Here is an 8,798-nt window from a genome sequence, read left to right as displayed (position 1 = left end):
GGTTGTGTCGGGAAGGTGAGCATCATAGAATTTCAATTCAATAGAAGAAAGTAATCTTGCATTGAGGGAGTACTTGAGGGGAGGCCCAATGTCCTTCTGCTACCTTAATACTAAACCTATAAATATAGGCACATAGATATATTTCCACATCCTCATATATAAATATATTTGCAAATGTACATGCCTTTATTTAAACCTCTAAAATGCCCTTTGCCTCCTAGCTCTTTTCTCTAATTCCTTTGACTTTCCTCTTGTCCCACTATCATCCTCAGTCTTCATTTAGGTTTCAGTAATTCCTCTTGGTTTCATTACCCTTGATCACGCCATATCAGGCCTCCTACACCCTCCTCACCACCGATTTGGATCGCTTGTTGTTTTTCCCTGTCCCTGGGTTTGTTAACACCACTACCTTTCCCCCCACTTCCCCCTCTCCCATGTCCCCCTAGAACTCTCGGTCCCATTGTTTTCTCCTCCAGATTGTTCATCCAATTTTGGGACTATTTCTAAAGCAATCTATGCTGTTGTTGCTGTTTCTTTTTTAATCATTCAGAATGGCTCCAAGGAGCCCAGTTGTCACACTGAATTAAACACTGAGCTGCCAACAGCAAGTGTCTAACCCATAGGCCACTTTGTGGGAGAATGATGAGGCTGCCTGTTCCCATAAAGACTTACAGTCTTAAAAACTCTAAGGAGTAGTTCTGTTCTATCTTACAGGGTCACTTTGAGTCAAGTTCAACTTATGGCAATGGTTTGTTTTTTTTATAATTGCTCTATTTTGTCATTTATCTGTTTTTACATAGTTAGTATTATAGTTTAGTGCCTTTACTGTTGGAATCCTTTATATACTTGTATATAGACCACTCACCAGGAACTAGCTGAATATTTATCGATTACATTGTTAACTCTTTAGCTTCATTCAAAGGCAGTTTGTATTTCAAGAAGTACTGTCTCCAATTCCGAGGATGAAAAATCCATAACCCAGGAAGACAGAAGTAGAACCAACCTCAGAATTTCTAATAATCGACTTGAGTTCTTTCATTTTTCCATTTTCCCTTTCTTTTATCAGTGGCTTTCTACCAGCGGTGATTTTGCTCCCAAATAAGGGAAAATGTCTGGAGATGTTTGTGGTTGTTACCACAGGGGAATACTAGTCACTTCAAGTGGGCAGAGATCTCTGATGCTGATAACCACCCTATAATGCACAGGAGAGTCCCTGGCAACAGAAAATTATCCAGCCCACATGTCATGACAAGGCTGTTAAGAATCTCTGCCTGAAACACCTTCAATTATTCCTTAAGCGAACAGCACATAAAGAGCTAGTTTGATGTGGTCAGTTGGAAAATGGTTTGGTTGAAAACAAAAGAAGCCCGTGGCAGCTTAGGGTCCATCTCTTTCCATTTTCTTTGAGAATCACTTGAGAGATTAATATATGGAGATCATTCAAAGTAACACATTTTTTCTCTAATTTCATAAGTGGCATGCAGAAGACTTTAGTCAACATCCATCATTGGCCAAAGCCCACCAGGAACACACCTGTAGCTAATCTACATTTATTGACCGTGCTGCATGGAGACAAGCCATTTGGAGCCTGAAGACCTCTTTGTAACCGGGCATCATGTGAACCTGTTCTAAGATTGGGCTTGGATTAGGTGATGGATCTGTTGAGTAGGCTGTCAAGAAATGGGAGAAGGGAAATACTTGGATTGTAACATCATAGTAACAATGCTCGTCTGCACAGTGTTCTTCTTTTGGGTCTGTGCTCAGACATGTTTACAAAACAGTCCTGTGTTTGTTTTGCTGTGTCATGGCCTTCAGATGAAGGTCATATCTCATTGTTTGTTGTAAAATGTTTTATGCTCCTGAGGAGACACCAGGGTCCAGCTTTTAAAGTTAGTCCAGCTCCCATCCAGACCTGTCAGGAACTACCTCTTCCTCTTCTCAATTGAACCCTTAGGAGAAGAGCACACGCAAACCAGAGCAAACCAGAAACAGCTGTGATTCCAGGATGCAGAGGACTGCAGGTCACGTTCCTGTTGCAGACCCTCTGAGTGCTTCCCCCTCCCGCCCCCAGGCATGTAAGTATGTCAAAATAATAGCAACATTTATCAAACTAGCTTTTCTACCCTATTTTTTCATGTAACAAATTATCAAGAGCATTTTCTCATGTCAACAAGTATTTTCTTATAACATGATTTTTTTTATGGGCTGCAAAACGTTCCATGAGATTAATGGCCTATAATTTACTTAATCCATTCCATCTTGTTAGACAATTACATTGCTTGAAAATTCTACTATTATAAATAATGCTGGAATAGATGTCCTTGTGCAGCATCTGATAATATCCTTAAAATAAATTCCTAGGAGCATATCTAGTAGGTCAAAGAATAGGCACTGTGTGTGTGTGCATACTGATATGCTAACTAATTGTGTCTTAAGGAATTAGCCTCTGTCTGCCAAGGCAGGAAAAAAAAATCATTGGAATTGTTTGGAAGTAATTGTCTTAGAGATCTTCATCTGTAATCCAGGAAAATGCAAGTAATAATAAGGGCAAAGCTATATGATTCGAGAAAAGTCTCATTTGTAGACTTAATGAGGGCTTTCGGGAGAAAGCTAACTTTCACCATGTGAAACTCTTAGCCTTATTTTATTCAAGACTGAATAGCAAAGGTGATTAAAAGGCATCTTTTAAAATGATTTAATGGGGCTGTATTTATAGTTTCATAGTTGATCCTATGGTTTTATGCATATATAAATATTTAAATCAATTTTATTTGCATGTTTTTCACATACCGTACCATTACATAGTACAATCATTTCATAAGAGCTGTATAAACATCTCCACAGCAATTTTAGAACATCTTATTCTTTCTTGTACTCAACCGTCAGCTCGCCACTTTCCCCACCATACGCCTAAAGAAACCATCAATGCAGTCACTGTCTCTATAGCTCTGCCTGTGCTGGATTTCATATACAGAAAACAATACCAAAAAAAAAAATCTCCTGGGCACACTGCCTGATAGCAAGGCTAGTCACATCCCTGATTTATGGTTAGGGGGGATTCACCAGGATTTTATCATTCACAATCCGTAGATCACACAGGCTGGTGTGATTATTCCATGTGGACTAAGTTGATGGCTCACATAGATGCCTGCTTGTTTGAAAACAAGCCTTTAAGACTCCAGACATTATTCTTTCTGACAGCTGGATACCATGTCGTTTCTTCACCACATTTTACTATAGCACCCATAGCTTCAGTAATCTCTGCATGAGGGCAAGCATCAAGCAGGGCTTCGCTAAAAGAACGAATTTTTCTTAGATTGAGGCCAGAACTAAGCACAACCCCCAAGTCCACTCATGTGTCTATAGTTTATATGTCTCTAGTGTTTTTTTTATCAAGTGAACAAACTTTTTCTCCTTTACCCTATTAAAAATTATTATATTAAATTGTTCTTATATTCCTGGACTAACCCCTACCTGGTGATGATGTAGCATTTGAAAAACTCTGCTAACTAAATTCAGCTGACTAGTATTTTTGTATCTATCCACAAGTACGTGTGGTTGATATTGGCATAGTGATTGTTCTTTTTCGATTCAACTACTCTTATAAAAGAATTGTACGGATCGATTTCATTTAAAATTTTCTGAAACAGTTTTGTAAAATTAAGACTATATGTTCATTGCAGATGAGGTAGAATTTGCTTCTCAAACCATCTCTTTCCACCTTCCTATTTATTAATATTTGCTTTCTTCTATCTTCTCTATCTTCTACTTAATACTATCTTCTCTATAAATGTGACAAGCTCATTTTTATTTTTTCTAAGTGTTTTCAAATGTTCTTGTTTAAATTTAAGGCTATAAAATTTCATCAAAGTGCCACTGTTGCTGCTTTCTAGGTTTAAATTATTTCCATGAGTAATTTAAGATTTATATATTAAAATTAAAATATGAGGTATTTTAATCACCTTTTAATTTTTTATGATTTAATCAATATATGGTGACATTGTGTTGTCTGTATGATATAGTAAATTTAATATTTGTTGATATAAGTTTTACAAATTAAATATGGCAACTTTTGCAAATGTCAAAGCTTATTAGTTTTGTCGTTCAGATTTTTAAGGTCTTGTTATTTTTTCTGGGTTTGATCTTTTAGTATCTCACCAAGATCCCTCACTATGATTGTGGATTTCTCTTTATGACTTTATCTTTGTTTTACTACTTCAATTATTACATTTTATCTCTCTCTACTCCCATATTACTTTCTTCTTTAAAATCTGTTTTGTCACATATAACTATTGTTGCACTTATATCTCTTTCTGTATGGTTTGTTTTAAAATGATATTTACCTGAACATCTATTTATGTATATGGATATATACATATAGAGAGATATAGGCTGACTTCTTTAGAGCAACACACCAGTAGTGCTTGCATATGTGTACATATGCATATATGTGTATATATATTCATGTGTATAAATACATATACATGTGTGTATATACATATACGTGTGTGTGCATATATACACATCCACACACATGTATGTATTTACCTTACGAAAATGACTCGCAAAAATGTAGAAGCAGATGAATCCAAGTAGTCCACGCAGGTTCCAAGACTGTATATCAAATGTTAAGCTGGAGGCTGCTTTTAACTCCAGTAGCTCAAAGACTGATGAACCCGATTGGTAGTAAGAACTTACAGCGGTGGAAGCATAGGGAAATGAATCCAATGTCAGCAGGTCAGATGGCAGGGCAGTGACTCCGAGGATTGACAAGCAATATGGTAGCACATTGGCTCCAGTCCAGAGAACCAGAAGTTGAGGAGCTGGGTGCAAGATCCAGACACAGCAAAAAGCAAACAAGCTTTTCCACAGTGCTTACTTATATAGGAAGTAGGCCATCACCTAGGAAATTTCCTTTTAATTGTATAAGATATGTAACCTGAGTAAGTGGGTTGCATGCTACTTTAATCTTCCTACAATTGATTAGCTGATCAAAGTAGATCCTATTAAGGAGTGGGTTACATTTTAATAGGTCACATCATAGGGGATTATTACTAAGTTATAACTGCCGAACCATTGAGAATTCTGGCCACGTCAAGTTGACACAAACATAACTATCACATATATCCATTCCGATAAAGTCCATTCCAACTACTAGTAACCGTATTGAACACAGTAGAACTGTTTCCAAGGGTATCCAAGGCTGTACATCTTTACAGGAATTTCTCCCAAGGAGCACCTATGGCTTGAACAGCTTACCTTATGGTTTGCAGCACAATGCTTAACCTACTACGTCACCAGAGAGATCTGTATCTCTTTCTATCTCTGTATATCTATATGTATGTGAAACAATTAGAAGATCTAGGATGCTTCAATAGATTAGTACAATTGATTTATTGTAACTGAAGATGTAATTAGCTTTCTCTCTAGATCTATATAGATATAATTTTTATATTGATTATTCCTTATCTTTATATTTTTGGTTCCCTCCCTTCCTTTGGATCAATAATATTTTCTATGTGTTCATTTCCATGCTATGCTACTTGGAAGCCAACAATCATACTTTTTTTTTTAGTGAATCTATATTTACTCATCACTTATGACAATCTCATCTGACATTTCAAATTTACAACAATAGTACAAAATCTACTCAAATAGCCTTAAAGTTAGATAAGAGCTCATGCATTTTGAGTTAGAGTGCCTTTTTGAGAAATCCCAAGTCCCCCTTCCACAGTCTTAGATGTGGAGAGAGAGAAGGAGGAGGAGGAGGAGGAGGAGGAGGAGGAGGAGGAGTGGGGAGAAGGAGGAGGAGGAGAGGTGAGGAGAGGAGAGGAGAGGAGAAAGAGAAAGGCTGTGTCATGAGGCTTCAGCTGTTAGCCTGCACATGTGTTTCATGGCCAGGTCTGAAGGCTAGTATAGTAGCAAAGCTGTGGCTCTGAGTGGCAAGTCTCCAAAAAGGCAGTAGATGAGTGTAAAGAGGCTACATCACTAAAGACTCTAAGACCTATACACTTGAGAGTTCTGGGGCTAATGGATAGTGGTCTCCTGACCCAAACTTCCAAAAAGCTAAGAAGACATGTATTTTTTAGTCTCTTTCTGAACAAGGATCTTAGCACTTATTACCTAGTCTTTCCTGTTTAAAGTTTTAATTTTATTTTTGTAATAAAATGCTTATTATTATTCATTTTCTAGATAATGCTGTATAATTATCAAACCTACGGACATTTATTTAAAATAAGTTTTAATTGATTTATAATATTTCTGCTGATGTCTTTTTTCCTCTGTCTTGCCTGCCTTCAGAATTAACATTCCTTGAAGGTGTCTTCTTTTGTCTTCTCTCTCTCCATAATCATTTAACTTAGTGTAAAATTCTAGATTAACCAATTCCCTGTAGCATTTAAAAGTTGGTATTATTACTTGTCTCCTGGTATATATTATTGTTAAGAAGAAATGTGAATCATTCTGGCTGTCTTTTTGTAGATAATATATCTTTGTAGTGTAAAACTAGTTTCCTAACCTTAATGTTTTATAATTTATTATAAAGTTTGTGGAATAATTTTTTTTTATTCTCTCGGTATGGAGAGATAACTTTGAATATGAACTACCAAGATTTTCTCTTTTGGAGAAATTTCTAAATATTTCTTAAATGTTGTTCTTCATTTTCTTTTTCTCAGCTTCCATTAGATATGGAAAATTCTCAAATTATCCTTGCAGCTCTGAATTCTTTCATATTTTGTTCTTATTGTTTCTGTGTTCTTAGTGAACACCTTGATGCTAACTGTCATCCAGTTGGTTCTGATTAATAGCAATATCATGTTCTACAGAAGCAAACACTGCCTGGTTCAGCATCATTCTCACAATGGCTGTACCCGTGCTTGGAGATGCTTTATCTATTCATCTCTTTGAAGGTCTTCCTCTTTTTCTCTTAACCTCCACTTTACCAAACATCATGTACTTTTCCAGGAACTGGTCTTTCCTGGTAACATGTCCAAAGCAAGTGATAAAATGTCTTGCCATCCTTGTATCTAAGGCTGTAATTCCTCCAAGATATATTTGTTTATTTTTCTGGCAGTTCTTGGTATATGCAATATTCTTTTCAAATACCACAATTCAAATGCATTCATCTTTTATCATTTATTGTCAAACTTTCATTCATATGAGGCCATTGAAAATACCATGCTTAAGTGAAGCCCACTTTAGTCTTCAAAATGACCTCTTTGCTCTTTAACATTTTAAGTATATCTTGTGCAACATAATTGTCTAATGCAATGCTTTGTTTAAATGATTGGCTGCTGCTTCCATGAGTCTTAATTGTGGATCCCAGTAAAATCAAATCCCTCACAACTTCAATCATTTCTCCCTGAGGTAGTTAGTTTATTGTGCCAACCTGGCCGATAAACACATGTGGGATTGGTTGAAGGGCAGAGAGATAAATGGCTTGAAGAGCCTCACCTTTCTTGTCTCTTGCTCTTTGATCATCAGACCAGTGTGCGGCTGCTTTGCTTGTTCTTTGCCTCAATTTGCAAGCTACACTACCTGTGGGACACCTAACCCATGGACTGTGTCATTGTAATTTGAGGTTCCTTAAAGACCTGCTTCACCACACCATTGGAATTTACATCTCTTGAGCTGGGGACTGTTGGACCCTGTCATCTGGCTGACTGTTGGTGACCTGCCTTGCTGTTTGTTGCCTGTGCCCGGATAGCTTCAATTGCTCTACAGAGGACTATCTGGCGGCCCTCAAGACTGGAAGGACTGCGTATAAATATATAGTAAATTATTAGCATTCTGGTTTTGTTTCTCTAGAGAACCTTGTCTAACACATTATGGTACCTTGGGAGTAGGGTGCTGGAGAAACAAATCATAAGATGGAGAGTAGATGTTTGCTTGACCTCTCCCTCATGGTAGTTTTCCTTTGTCTAGCCAAAGGTCAGATAAAGCCACACTTTACTCGGTTGTTTTCTGGGAAAAATATGGGAAGTAGGAAAATAGAAAGTTTGTAAGCCCACTCGCTTTTAGCCATTAGAATTTGATCTTTGGATGGGTTTAGGCCATGCCTACAAAGAAAGCTTCGAAATATATGCCCCACCATTGCTTTGGTGTACTCAGGAACAGTAGTCTTTGTCAGAAGCTGGAAAAAAATCTGGAACCCTGAAGAAAACTCCTCTCAGGGACTGAATGTTAAAGGTTGCCTGTGAGCAGGCTGAAATGCTTGCTAGGTGACCACCTGGATCTACTTGTTGAGTAGAAACGGGAGAAATGCAGTAATAATGAGATGGGTTGAGTTTGGCCACTGACACCTGTGGACTTAGTTTAGAGGGGAAAAAGAAGACGAGAGCGGGTTGACTGGTCTAAAGTTCATGACCTAACACAAGGAGGTTACGCTTGTTGAGTATTGGTGAGAGCCCATGGTCTAAAGGCAAGGCGACCAATAGGAACCCTGTGAAGGCTAAGTGAGGCAGCCCACATTGAGCTGACCAGAACTCGACCAGCTGGAGATTTTTGAGTCTGTGAACTGGTGCATATTTTTGCTGACTTTATGGATGGCTTGTCTGGATTTGACTTTACTTATGGATGCAGACTTTACAAGGTTCCAACTGGAATGAAGACTCTTCATGTCGAAAAATATGATTGTTTTCTCAGAGAACTGGGTTGATGTAAGTGGGCAGTATATAAATTCGATACTCAAAATTGGGGGGGATAAAGGCATGAAGTGGTTGGCTTACAAACTTTCATAGGTGGGGGAAAATTTACAGGATTGTAGGGTTAAGGTGTAGGTGTTACTTAATTGAAATTGT

The sequence above is a fragment of the Echinops telfairi genome, unplaced genomic scaffold (genome assembly GCF_000313985.2).
Source record: "Echinops telfairi isolate 266 unplaced genomic scaffold, ASM31398v2 ScPeMD7_5868;HRSCAF=6743_1, whole genome shotgun sequence".
Classification (NCBI taxonomy): Eukaryota; Metazoa; Chordata; class Mammalia; order Afrosoricida; family Tenrecidae; genus Echinops; species Echinops telfairi.
The sequence above is the reverse complement of the archived record's forward strand: the minus strand, read 5'-3'. Positions refer to the sequence as shown.